This window comes from Loxodonta africana, unplaced genomic scaffold (assembly GCF_030014295.1).
Source record: "Loxodonta africana isolate mLoxAfr1 unplaced genomic scaffold, mLoxAfr1.hap2 scaffold_85, whole genome shotgun sequence".
In the NCBI taxonomy this organism is placed as follows: Eukaryota; Metazoa; Chordata; class Mammalia; order Proboscidea; family Elephantidae; genus Loxodonta; species Loxodonta africana.
Genome location: NW_026975592.1, coordinates 439,556 through 454,462, shown reverse-complemented (window position 1 = coordinate 454,462; position 14,907 = coordinate 439,556). Strand labels below are relative to the sequence as shown.

Here is a 14,907-nt window from a genome sequence, read left to right as displayed (position 1 = left end):
CAAGCTCACCTGCAATGGATTTGAAAAATACTGGTTCCTAATGTACTAGTTGTTAATTGCTATATGTCAGTTAAGTTCAGTTCAGAAATGTTTGCTGAAAATATAGATCATATTGTAAGAGTACTCACCACAAATACTACCAACTCAAAGTACTGACTGTGTGTCAATAGAGTATAGAAGATTGTTACTAGTTGTGGAATAAGCAATGAGAAAATGGAAGGCATTATGGATCCTCAAGAAGAGACAGACAATCTATGTCCAAATAGTTCCTACAGAATAATATACTAAATAATTTTGTAGTTATCTGATACATTACAAAGTCCAGCCTCTTCAAATTTAATGAGAGATTCATAAAGAGTGAAAAACATTTGAGGCCTAAAGAACTGAACTTCTAATAATGGAATATCGTAAAATTTAGCGAGATATTCCTGAAGAGGGGTTATTTTTGGTGCTATATAGACCCTATTGTAAAGATACTCACCACAAATATTACCAACTTGTTTAGAGTTTATTTTCAGCACCAGATAATAAGTTTCTTCAGGGCAGAAATTTTTTCCCTCTCTGTCATTGTTGACTTCTGTACCAAGCACTGTCATTTTTTAAAGGATTGTTAAATGAATGAATGGCTCTTGGGCCTCTGACTGATTTTCTCTATACAAGACCAACTAAGATTTAGAGATAGAATCTCTTATTTGTAGGCTCAAAGCAGTCATCTGAGAAGAAGTAAAATTGTTAAGAGAAGACATATTAGGATCTTTGGAAGAGAAACTCAGTAGGTATTTCTAAATGTTTATTATGCAAAAGCCACTGTAGATTAATAGTGAAGAAGTACTCCATGACCTAATGGACATACTCATAATTGTCTTCATGATTTCATTACAGATTTGTTCTCCTGAGTTCTCATCTCTGAAACAGATCTTGTAGAAGAGTAAATGGGACACAGTAACAATGTAACAGAATTTGTCCTCCTGGGACTCACTCAGGATCCTGAGGGCCAAAAAGTGTTATTTATCATGTTTTTGCTCATCTACATTGTGACGATGGTGGGAAACCTACTAATTGTCATGACTGTTATTGTCAGTCCCTCCCTGGGCTCTCCCATGTACTTCTTCCTTGTCTATCTGTCATTCATGGATGCTGTTTATTCCACTACTATTTCCCCCAAAATGATTGGAGACTTACTCTGTGATAAAAAGACTATTTCCTTTGTAGCTTGCATGGGCCAACTCTTTATACAACACTTATTTGGCGGTGCTGAGGTCTTTCTTCTGGTGGCAATGGCCTATGACCGCTATGTGGCCATCTGTAAGCCACTGCATTACTTGACCATCATGAATTGACAGGTTTGCATTCAGTTGCTAGTGGTGGCCTGGGTTGGAGGTTTTTTGCACTCTGTGGTTCAACTTCTCTTTGTGTACAGCCTCCCATTCTGTGGTCCCAATGTTATTGATCACTTCATCTGCGACATGTACCCATTATTGGAACTGGCTTGCTCTGACACCTATTTTATAGGACTCACTGTTCTTGTCAATGGAGGAGCTATCTGTATGGCAATTTTTATCCTTCTACTAATCTCGTATGGAGTCATCCTACGCTCTCTGAAGACTCACAGTCAGGAAGGGAGGCGCAAAGCCCTGTCTACCTGCAGCTCCCACATCACAGTGGTTGTCCTCTTCTTTGTTCCCTCTATTTTCATGTATGTTAGACCTGTTTCCAACTTTCCCGTTGACAAATCCATGACTGTGCTGTATACAGTTATCACTCCCATGTTGAATCCTCTGATATACACCCTGAGAAATTCTGAGATGAAAAATGCTATGGAAAAAATCTGGAGTAGAAAGTTAACCACATGTAGAATAAGAATTTGCATCCACACGGAAAATATCATTGCTAATTCTAAAGCAAGAAATAGACAAAAATTATCACAATGAACGATTAAGTCAATTCAATGGATTCTCTACAAATACTTCTCTTTACTGATGCAAAGGCATCTAAAATGTAGAGTAAATTATTCTTTGACATTACAGTTAAACTAATAGAGGCATTCTAGAGGCTGGATAAATGGCATAAGTATTTTTCCTGTCATAAATAAAAATAAAACTAAGCTCACATTATAATTTTATTTTTCTCGGTATATACTGAAGCAGGACCTTGAAAAAAATTTTTTTTCCTTTTAAAAAGACAAAAAAAAAAACAGATTACATTTGAAAATTTTCTATCATCCCAATTAATGGGAAAACAATTTGGCCAATACTTAGAACAAATTTTTGAGGCCAAGGGTGTGTTTTTAAAATTTTATGGTCATAATTCTATGAGCACAACAGCTTTTTTTTAGCTCCACTATGCATTTTGTGTTTAAGATTATTTCTGTTCCTCTGGGCAATGTCTATGTATTTACAATTCTGCACATTTTAGTGGGATATGATATTGTGTTTGTTTTGAGACACCATCAGTGAACAATTTTGATAGATGGGATGGGGTTGATGAAGAAAACTCTTTCTAAGTCTTGATTAGAGGTCAGACACTACTCTTTCACTTTGGATTTAAAAATAACACTAATCTAAGTTATAAACATATTTATATTTTCCTCATTAGTTATTATGTGCATTTTTTATGATTCTGAAAAGATTAGATAGAGCTGCTGATTTTATCTTCATGAAATTGAAGATGTGGAAAGAAATGTGTTATTTTGCATCAGCAGCGTGTTTCCTAAAAGTTGTATTAAACTTAAATATTTTTTATGTAGAGAGACTTAGTGATGATCTGTTTTGGTAAAAACAAAATTTTGTTTTTTTTCAATTTTATTAAAAATTTTTTTTTTTCTCAGCCTACAGCCCATCCAGAAACTGCCCAAAACCAGAAAGCAGAAAGAATTTTCTCAGTGTAATATGGAACATTATCTATGCTTAACAAGAGTTTGCTTTTCTAACTAAAAGAAAAATTTTGGAACTTTTCTTATATTTTTAAGTTTTAGTGTATAATTTTCATCTATATCCAACAAAATATGCAATTCTTTATAAATCTTGTAGCCTCTTACCTAGAATATTATCAAAATCATTGAAACTACCTGATTGGGCCTCTCTGATGCCATTTTCCACCTCTTCTCAGGAGCAATCCCATTCCTAATTTTTTAATCATAGTTAAAAATAGTTTAACTATGTATGTATCCATAAAGCATATTGTCTAGACTTTCTTATTCTAGTAGTTTCCTTATGGAATATTTGGTGTTGTCTTTATGTGTAGGATCATATCATCTGTGAATAGGGATAGTTTTACCAATTCATTTTCAATTTATATGCCATTATTTCTTTTTCTTGCCTTATTGCTCTAGCTAGGACTTCAAGAACTAGGTTAAATAGGAGTGGTGATAAAGGGCCTCCATGTCTTGTTTGTGCCCTCAGGGGGAATGCTTTCAGCCTCTCTCCATTGAGAATGATGTTGGCTTTTGATTTTGTATAGATGCCCTTTGTTATGTTGAGGAATTTCTCTACTTTCCTATTTTATTGAGAGTTTTGATATCCAGGAGTAAGTGTTGGGCTTTATCAAATGTCAATTGTGTTACCATGCGATTTTTTTCTTTAGTCCTATTGGTATGATGGAATATGTTGATTGATTTTCTAATGTTGAACCATCCTTGTATACCTGGTATGAATCCCACTTGGTAGTAGTGTATTACTTTTTTAATATGATGATGAGTTCTATTGGCTAGAATTTTGTTAAGCATTTTTGCTTTTATGTACATGAGAGATAAAATTTGGTCTGTACTGTTATATATTTTAAATGTATGTGTTTTCCTGGCTTTGGTACCAGGGTTTCAGTGGTTTTATAGAATGAATTTGGGAGGTTTCCTTCATTTCTTTGCTCTGAAATAGTTTGAATAAATAGTACTGGTGTGAGCTCTTCTCGAATATTTGGTAGAATTCTCCAGTGAAACTGTCCAGGCCAGGGCTTTTATTTGTTGGGAGTTTTTTTTTACCTCATTCTATCTCTTCTCTTGTTACACATTTTTCAGATTTTCTATCTCAGTTTTTGTTCATTTAGATAGGTAGTGTGTTTCTAGAAATTCATCCATTTCCTCTAGTTTCTCAAATTTGTTGGAGTACAATTTTTCATAGTATTCTGTTATGATCTTCTTTATTTTAGTTAGGTTTGTTGTAATGTCTCTTTTCTCATCTTCTTTGGGTTATTTCTTTCCTCTCCTGTTTTTCTTTTGTCAGCTTGTCCAATGGTTTGCTGAATTTTTTTATTGTTTCAAAGAACGAACTTTTGGTCTTGTTGATTCTTTCTATTTTTTTTTTCTGATATTTCATTTATTTCTGGTCTATACTATTTCTTTTCTTCTGTTGACTGTGACCTCTTTTTGCTATTCCCTATTTGTTCGAGTTGTAGAGCTAACATTTTGATTTTGGTGTTTTCTATTTTGATGTGTGCATTTATTGCTATAAATTGACCTCTGAACACTGCCTTTGCTGTTTCTCAAATGGTTCGGTATGATATGTTTACATTCTCATTTGATTCTAGGAATTTTTTGATTCCCTGTTTGATTTCTTCCATTAGCCAGTGGTTTTTAAGCAAGATGTCATTCAGGTTTCATGTATTTGATTTTTTCCCTTGCTATTCTTGTTGATGTCTACTTTTATGGTGTTGGGATTACAGAGAATGTTTTCTATTATTTTGAGGTTTTAGATTTTATCGAGGGTTTTTTTGTCCTAAAATGTGGCCTATTCTCGAGAATGTTTCATGTGCATTGGAAAAAATGCACACTTTGCTGCTGTTTGGTGGAGTGTTCTATATATGTCTATGAGGTCAAGTTCAGTGATCATGGCCTTTAGAGCTGTATTTTTGCTGTTTCTTTCTAGATGTTTTGTCCTTTATAGAGCGGTGTGTTGAAGTCTTCTACTATTATTGTGGAACTAAGTATTTCTCTTCTCCTTGCTCTTAGAGTTTGTTTTATGTATTTTGGAACCCTGTCATTGAGTGTATACATATTTGATTGTCATTTCAATCATTATATAATGTACTCCCTTGTCTTTATGATTGACTTTGCCTTAAAGTTTATTTTATCTGAGAGTAATATTGGCACTCCTACCCTTTTTGGTTACTGTTTGCTTGATGTATTTTTTCTGTCTTTTTATGTTTAGTATATTTATGTAATTTTGTTAATGATATGTCTCTTGTAGACAGTACACTGATGAATCTTTTTTTAAAAATTCGTTCTGCCATTCTCTGTCTCTTTATGGATGCATTTAACCAATTTATATTCCGTGTAATTATTGATAGATGGGTATGAGTTTACTGCTGTCATACTGTGTTTTTCTTATGTTTTCTTTGTTCTTCCTACTTTCCTGTGCTGAGTTCCTTTTGTTTGTGGATTTTCCTTTCTTTTATTTCATTATTATAGATTTTGTGTTTACCGAGTCTTTATATGTTCCTTTTTTTTTTTTTTATTTGGATGGTTAGGTTTGTTAACTTTCTTTGTGGTTTCCTTCAAATTAACCCTTATCTTCCTAACTCTGAATCAGTTGTTTATTACTTGATATTGCCTTGACATCGTTTCCATCCAAATGTTCTATACGTACCTCATTTATTCACCTTTTTATTGTTTCGACATTGTTGTCACTTACTGATTGACGTTTCTGTTTTCCGTTCTGAGTCTTTAAAAAAAAAGAGTCTTTAGCTTTGTTTTATTATTGAGAGTTCTTTACCTAGGTTGGTATCTGGCGGATACTGACCTATGTCCTAGACTCTGGTTGTTGTTTGATGTTGGTTTTCTAACAAAAGGTGTCACTTTAATATTTCTTGTAAGTTTGGTTTGGTTTTTTAGAATTCCCTGAATTTCTGTTCACCTGGATAAGAACTAATTTTGGTATTTTACTGGAGAATTTTGCAGGATATATTACTCTTGGTAGGTAGTTTTATTAATTCAAGGTTTTATATCTGTCACCCCATCACCTTCTTGCCTGGATTGTTCTTGCCAAGTAATTAGAGTTTAATCTTATTTTTCCTCTTTGTAAGTGACTTTTTGTTTTTCTAGTGCTCCTTTCAGGATTCTTTCTTTGTATTTGGTTTTGGCAAGTGTAATTATAATATATCATGGTGACTTTCTTTTGGAGTCCATCCTTTATGGTTCTTTGAGCTTATTGGATGGTTAGTTTTTCTTCTTTCATGCTATTTTGGAAGTTGTCTGTCAGCACATCTTCAACAATCTTCTCTGTGTTTTCCACTTTCTATCCTTGCTCTAGAAATCCAATCATGTTACATTTTTTATCTTGATTGTGTCCCACATAATTCTTAATTTTTCTTCATTGTTTTCTCTAATTTTTCCTCAAAGTGGTGTCCATATATTTGTCTTCAATACCACTGATTCTGTCTTCTATTGTTTCAAATTTGCTTCTAAAGACTTCTATTGAGTTGTCTATTTCTGAACCTTCTATTGAGTTGTCTATTTCTGTATCTTTCTGATTTCTAGTTGCCTTTTTTGCATGATTTCTAATTGTTTATTTATTGTGATGTTTTGTTCTTATATTGTTTTCCTGAATTCTTCTATATTCTTGTCTGCGTTTTCTCTTCTTTTGGCTATGTTATCGTTGGTTTCATCTATTTTTTTTCATGATTTTGTGTATTTTTTCCTTTTTTTTTTTTTTAAATCTCCTTCCTAATGTCTTGGAATGCTGTAAGTATTAGTATTTTGAATTATCATGTAGTTCCACTGTTTTTCTTCTACTGGAACTTTATCTGATTCTTTATTTTGGTTACTTGCTGGAGCCATCTTGTCCTGCTCTCTCTGAGACATTAAGTTCTTATTTAATTTATTGATTGTGTATTTGTTTGTTTCATCCTGTTTTTTCTCTTTTGTTTTGATGTCAAAGTGGGTAGGTTGGGCCTGCTTTCTGCTTGCTTGTTGTGGGCACAATAGCTCTCACCACCTTGTCTGGTGGGCAGAGGAGCAGCAGGCAGGGTGAGCCCACTTCTTTCTACACTGATTTGGTGAGGTGGGTAAAGGTGGTCTGGGTGGGTGCTATTTGCCTTCTGATGTTGTCCAGAAGTGTGGGAACATTCACAGCCTCTCACCAGATGGAAGGGGTGTCAGATGGGTTGTGGTACAGGCTCACTTGCCACCATTCAGCTGTTGGTCGAGTGGTGGGAAGGCATGTGCAATGGGAGTCTGGGGTGGAGGTTTGCCTGAATGTCAGGAATGCTCTAGCCTTGGCAGCTGGGAGGGGGCCCAGGTAAAGGGGGGGGAAGCAGCATATGGGGCAGAAGGGTGAGGTGTGAAAAAGCTTGTTTTTCTGGTTATGAAGTTTCTGTAACCTGTTGTGAGCTCCTTGGAGTTGCTTCCTGTCTTCCCCGTCTGGGGTCATTGTTTGGTGTGCTTTAAGATGTCAACACTGTTCCATATTATTTGACTGGGGACCTCCACTTCATGTCTCTCCTAGTTCCCTGTTTTCTGTCAATATCTTCTTGCATACAGCATTTGACCTAATTCCTTATCCCTTCCTTTGATGGTTGAAGTTCCAGGATTGATGTTTGCATCTGTTTTCCTTAGTTTTTTGGGTCATTTCTACAGGGAGATGGCATGATGCATCTGTCTAGGATGTAATATAGGCTGGGTTCACATGATTCTTTTTTTAATATGGATATCCAGTTGTTCAAATATGCATTCCTTGAAAGTCTTTCTCTTCCCTATTGAATTTAATGAAACTTTGTTGAAAATACACGAGCATGTATGTGTGGTTCTATTTCTAGACTCTGTGGTCAATTTTGTTCAACTATTTGTCTAATTGTGCAACAGCATAACAGAGTATTAATTACATTTGTTTTGTAGTAAATCCTAAAATCATGTAGTGTTGTTCTACCATTTTTATTTTCAAGATTATTGTAGCTGCAGGACCTTTTCATTTTAATATATATTTTAGAATCTCTTTACTCATTTCTCCTGTTCCAGTTATGCATTGATGCATCACCAACTACCCTAAAACTTCGTGGCTTAAAAAACCATATATATATATATATATTTATTTATCTCACATTTTTTGTCTGGTTAGAAATTAAGGCAGAACTTGACTGATCAATTTTGCTCCATATGGCATGGAGCTAGTTCAATGTTTGATATTCTACTAATGGCTGTACTTACAGTGGGGCTAATATAACTTCGCTCATAAGAATAGTGCTCTTGCAAGAATGGCTTGAAGACTGGGCTCTGGTGGAACCCTTTTCTTCTCCATGTAGACCTACGTAGAGAAGATTTCTCCAGCGAGCTTGTTAGACTCCTAAAACGGCTAGTCATGCCTTTCAGAGGGAGAAGGCAGAAGTTGCCAGGTTAGGTAAGGGCTAACCCCCAAAAGGCTCAACATTCCATCATATTCTAGTATTCAACCAACCATAGACTTGTCCAGATTGATAAGGGTGAAGAAATTGACAATATATCTTTGGGTTGTTGGTAATATAACATGCAGAAAAGCATAAGATAGAAGATGTTGTGTCTACCTTTAGAAGTACAATTAGTACCACTTCAAGTATGGTCACAATAACACACGTACTCACACAGGCAAGGTACACTCATCCCAGTCACCAACATCTATCCCATCAGGGCATCAGCTTGAAGTTAAGGACCTTAATTTCTAAGTCCATATCAGGTATGGATGAGGATTCTTGGGTACAGTTCATTTCGTACAGCCCCTATATTATTGTTTTTCTGTATTTAAAGATACATGAACTGGAGTCATGTTCTCTCTTCCCCATGCACGACATACAATGGGAGAGAATGCAAGATAACCAAAATAGACAGTACTTTTCAAAAGAGTGGCAAGCGAAAGGCTATGGTCCTTCCTGTAGTCAATTGAATTACATTAATTTATTTCAAACATATATTCTTAAAATAAAACCTATTTTGCCATATTAGATTTTTTTTTAAAATACATGGCTGTATTTGAATTGCTAAATAATATTTGAGAAATTTTGAGGCTATGTTGATGAACTTTTGCAAAATCTTGTAACTCCTTTTTTTATCTTTGCTTATTTTTTTTTAAGAGTTATGCTGTGTGTAGAAAATTAGTTTGAAAGTATTTTAATTTTCTTTTGTCCCAAAAGGATTTTTTGCTGAAATGCTGAGTAGAATTCATTGATAAAGGTATATGTGAATGGATTTTTTTTTGGGGGGGGAGAAATTAAAGTATCATTTAATTTAACAGGTATCATGTTATTATGATTTTTAATTGTGCATTCAGAAAGTTGTATTTTTCAAAGGTTTCCTCCACTTCTCAGTTGGCAAAACTATTGGCGTATATTTATGCATAATATCATTTTATTACCTTTTTAGAATAAAAGAATCTGCAGTGATGGCACTTTTTTCTCTATCAAATCTCACAGTTTGCTTTTCCTCTTTTTTTAAAATTCATTTTGCTAGACACATTCATTTTATTAGTCTTGTCAAAAACCAACTCCTAGTTTTATATGACGGTGGCATAGTGGTTAATTGCTACGGCTGCTAACCAAGAGGTCGGCAGTTCAAATCCACCGGGTGCTCCTTGGAAACTCTGTGGGGCAGTTCTACTCTGTCCTGTAGGGTCGCTATGAGTCGGAATCGACTCGACAGCAGTGGGTTTTAGTTTTATATATTTTCTCTATGTTTAAATTTTTTTCTATGTTAATGATTTTCTTTTAAATTTACTGTTTCAATTCTACAATATTTTCCAGGTTTATTTTGCTCTTTCTAGCTTCTTGAGATAGTAGCTAGCTGATTTTTTTATAACCTTTCCTGTTTTCTAATACTTGCAATTAAAGCTGTATATTTTTCTATAAGTGCTAAGCCGCAGCCAACAAATTTTAGTATTTTTTATTATATTACAGTACTTCGTATATTCTCATTTTCATTGCAATTTTTCTTCAATCCATAGCTTATTAAGAACTGCGTTTTTTAATTTGTAAATAATTGATGAGTGTATAGTTACCTTTTAAATCAAATTTTCTAGCTGAATGTTATTATTACACATATTTTTGTATGATATAAGTCCTCTGAAATGTATTGCAACTTGTTTGTGCTAGAATATTGTCTATTTTGGTGAATGTTCTACGAGGACTTTGTGATAAATAGAATAGTCCCACATTTCCTTTCTCTTCTCTATTGCCATACTATTACTTTACTTTTATCTTTATTGGTTATTATAAAGCTTTAGAGTCAGAAGATCATTACTAGAATTTTTTTCTACAAAGTACAACTTCCAGTTTTAGAATTATTATAGGAATTTGGGTTGACTTTTATAATCCAATTTAATGTTAAGAGATAATTGTATACATATTCTTCTTGCAGTATAAATTGCAGTGAATTTTTTTATCATTTCCTTAAAATGAATTCCAAAATGGAATTTATATCTATAATTATATTCCAGTATAAAATATTAATTTCTTCAGAATGAAATACGGGTAATTGTCAATTTAAGCACTCTTTTATGGATATTGGCTAATAAAATTTTATGAAATGTTTAAAAAACTTGAGCTAAGTGTTTTGACTTTTAAATAGACACACCCGTGTGATTTTTGACAATAGAGATTTTTACACAGGGAAATTGTATAGTGGGGAACCATCGATGTATGTAGCAATTTACTTTGCTGTCACGAATGAGTAGCCTGAAGGAGAACTGGGACAAGCCACAGAATCCTTCAGCACACATTCTCAAGTGCAATTAAGATGGTTTGTGGGCTGCTAGGAACAAAGATCTAAAAGAACTGTGACCGTAACAAGGTAGAGTTTTAATTTTCTCTCTATAAATGAAATACAGAGTAGGCGACTAAATTTATTTTCAAATGCTTATGGACACTGCATTCTTCTCCTCAGCAATTATTAACGCTTGACTTCCATGTTATTTTACTTTTTTAAGTTTCTTTATTTTGGAGAAAGTATACTGAGCCAAAGATACATCATTTTAATTTTTTCTGCATGTACGTATCAGTGACATTAGTTACATTATTCAGGTCGTGCTACCTTACTTCCTAGTTACCATTTCCACATTATTCTACTACCATTATCTTAAACTAACTGCTGCTTAAGTTTCCCATGCAATGTTTTGAGTTGCCATTTCTAAATTCGATCTCACATAGAACATTCTTTAAAAGAGCACAGTAATCAAAGCAGAGGTAATTTAATAATTAAAATGATCTATTCTGTGGTTCGAAAAAGACTCCAGGGCATAGTTTTGGTTTAAGATTTAAAACTTTAAGATTATCTCTGGGAAAAATTTTCTTGTGCTCATGCATGTAAGTTGAGTTTTTCTGTATCCGTAATGAACATAGTAAAGAGGAATTAAAGAAAAAAAATCCCTTTTACAATATCGTCTAAAATAACATAATTCCTAGGAATAATTTTAAGAAGACTTGTACATAGAAAGGTGTAAAAGAGTACTAAAATTGATTAAACATGACTTAAATAAATGGAATGATATTTCATGTTCCTGGATTGGAGGACTCAGTATTGTCAAGATGTCAATACCACCTAAAGCAGTTTATAAATTCCAGGAAACGCCCCCTTCCCAAAATTCCAACAGCCTTCTTTACAGAAATGAAAACATCGATCTTCAAATATGTATGGAACTGCCAAGCACTCTTAATTGCCTAAGCAATCTTGAAAAAGAATAGAGTAGAAGGACTCTCACCTCCCAATCTCTTAACTTCCATTCTTGTGGTATGCTCGTTGTAACAGGATGGCTGTTGGAGCTCTGAACAACTTGTCTGAGATCTAGGGAAGCTTCAAGGAGGAAGGGTAAAAAGGAGTTTGGCTTCCAGTTGAATCATTTCACTTCCTGCATGTCTCACTTAACGACTTTAACTTGTATCTTATAGGCTACCTTGACTTTCAAAGAATGCCGGGAAATTTAATTTTTTTTTTAATCTGGGCCTATTGATTTCCCTGGAAATATAAGGTCTAACACTGAGGTGAAGGGGGGAGAAAATATAAAGAAGGTAACCAGAACTCTACAATTTCTACAAATTTTCTTTCTCTTTGTGACTATTTCCAAGTGATGGAATTTCCTCCTCCCACGGAACAGAGTTCCTTGAAGCTTTTTGTAAAAAGAAACAGTTGGTAATGTTTTCCTCAGAGGGGGCTGCGTGATAAGACTCAGAGTTCCTAGATTTCAAGCTATTCTTTTAATTTTTTTATGCTTCTTCTTTTTCACGTTCAATACAGATTTTACCAATTTGCCTGTCTGAGACTCTGTGACAAAGTCAAGACTCTTACTGCTAGTGTGATATATTACTTTCCTAGGACTGCCATAACAAAATTCTGCAAAGTAGATGACTTTAAACAACAGAAAGTTAGTCTCAGTTTTGGAGGTGGTGGTTCAGCATCAGGGTGTCAACTGTTTTGATTCCTTCTGAGGCTTTGATGGAGATCTGTTCTACTCTTCTCTCCAAGCTCCTAATAACGTCAGGGATTACTGAGTTTCTACTGCAGCATCACATGGCGTTCTTCATCTCTCTCTCTTTGTCTCTGTGTATCTTCTCTTTTATAAGAGCACCAATGTGACCCACCCTATTCCAATGCAATCTCATTTTAATCTAATTGATAACATCTTCATAGACCCTATTTACAAAGAGAGTCACATTCACAAGCATAGGTGTTTGGACTTCAACTTATGTTTGTGAGGGACACAATTCAATCCATAACAGGTGAGAACCCTGCTTTATATATATTTGAATTAAACTTTCAATGATTTGTTCTGAAATCAATGTTCTTTGTCCAGTGGGAGCAAGTTCAGATGTCCTCTGCAAAGGTATAACTTAAAATTACACATTCAAAATGTTTGCCTATTTTGAAGGTCATGATTTAAAAACAAGAATTTTTATTTATTTAAATTCTTCCCAATCTGGACTCCTCCTTTTGTATAATTTGACCTCAGGTTATACTTTTGTGATTTTTCTCCCCTGAGGACCTGGTCCTGTAAGTCCTATTTTACATGGGTGATTATTCTCGTAGTATCTGTGAGATGCAGAACCTACTCTCAGAATTATGATTAAGGTTCCAATGAATTTAATGATGGAAGCTTCGCCCTTTGAGATGCATCAATTAAATGAGTTGACAAAATTTGTTGTAGTTCAAATGTAAATAAAATGCCCAAAATCTCTTAACTTGCCACAGAGACTGCCTATGTGAGTATTTACATGGCAGTTTTTTTTTTTTCAGGAATTAAAATGTTGCACCCAAAAGCATAATGAAATATCAAAATGAGATTATTCTCCATCCTTCAGGCAAATCAAAGTTTAACTATGTTGTAAGAACTCAGACCAGTATAACAGATTGAGTATCAAAGTGTTTTAAGGGCTATTTTACTTCTAAACCACAAAATGCAAAATATTTTTCTAAACGATTCTCAGTCCTCTCTCCCACAAAATTTACTTTTTATTTTATTTAACACTTGAATTTTTAGAACAAATTATGCCAGCATTTGGGTTTTTGACTCTGTTTGCTTATAGTGAAGATTCAGACTTCTTTTGGTTAGGGGACAATTTGGATATTTCTATTAGAAGTCCCAGTAATTTAAAAGGTAAGCATTTTATGAAAGATTGAGACAGACTTCCTGAAGCATGGAAAGTTTGGCCACAGAGAAACATTTTTATTTCAGGTGATGGTGCATGTACTGTCTTTATTCTCTGTGTTCACAGAGATGGTATCAGTATATGAGGCTGTTATCTTTCAGGACAAGGGAGAAGGAACAACAATCCAGAACTTGGACTGAATGACTGTTTTATTATGCAGGTAACCCAGGAAGTGTTTTTACACATAAGAGTCTTCACTAGGGTTTATATTATGCAGGAGTACATTCACAGTGTGATTTGGAAAGTCTTAGTCTTTTAAAAGTTCTCCTTAGTGATTTTGATAATGAGCCATGTTAGAGAACGTTTGTCATAGATAAAAATATGCAGCTTGACTTAATTCCGTAATACCCTTTTGGATATTTTCACAGTGTAAAGATCTAGAGTACATTTACCTCCTCTAAGATCAGTATTCTTAGAAACTAATTTCAAGGGTATTTGGGGGTTATTCTAACAGACAGAGATTTGTAAATCTCATATAAGATCAACGGAATTGCTCTGTAATTTAATAATTAGAGCATAACGTAAATCTGTAAGCCTTGAATGAGTGAGTTTCAAGGACCTAAGATGACACTTATGCAAGCAGTTTATTACTTCAATTTGTAGCAGACATAGGTTGGGTAAGAAGAGGGCGGAAATTGATCAGTAGACTTAGCAAATAGAAGGAGTTTTTATAAAGAAGAACAGAGAATTGGGTTGCTTGCTTGAAATAGATGTGGAGTACATGGATTAATTATGTAAACAAAGGAGATACTACACTGTATAAATATAGAGAGGAAAATTGTTACTGTAGGAAATGGAGGGGACTATTACAGAAGGACTATTTTAAGAGTGATAAAGAGATGGGATCTAGTGCACACACAGAGGGTTTGGTCATAATAAAAAAAAAGAAACAGAAAATTCATGTATTGTGAAGAGCAGATCCAGCAGAATTATGATGTCAGATATTGAAGCAAATGTCAATAGGAATTTCAAAAGTGACTGAATCTCATTGCTAGGATTATTTTAAGAGAAATCAGGGTTGGTTAACATTGAAGATATTTATGATATAGTTCGTGTATGCGTGTGTGTTTGTGTGATGTTTTCTTTTTCTTTTTTCCTTGGAATCTCTTCTCTCATCTTTTTTACTCCTGCACACACAGCACCAGCAAAAAAGTAAACTGTTTAAAACAAAAATTGTATCTTTCCATGTTTTATTCATGCTCATATGATTATTTTTATTTTGTTTTATAATAGTATTATACATAGTTTTTTGCTTATTTCTTAGTTGCTCAGTAGTGCCTTGTCAGTAACAATTTTCAAAATTGTGAAATATGTCCA

General features: G+C 34.2%; 1 pseudogene; it reads left to right on the top strand.

Annotated features, from left to right (window-relative positions):
• The first annotated feature begins 498 nt into the window (after nt 1–498).
• Nucleotides 499–6,638, top strand: LOC135230186 (olfactory receptor 4A5-like; annotated as a pseudogene).
• The last annotated feature ends 8,269 nt before the right edge of the window (nt 6,639–14,907 follow it).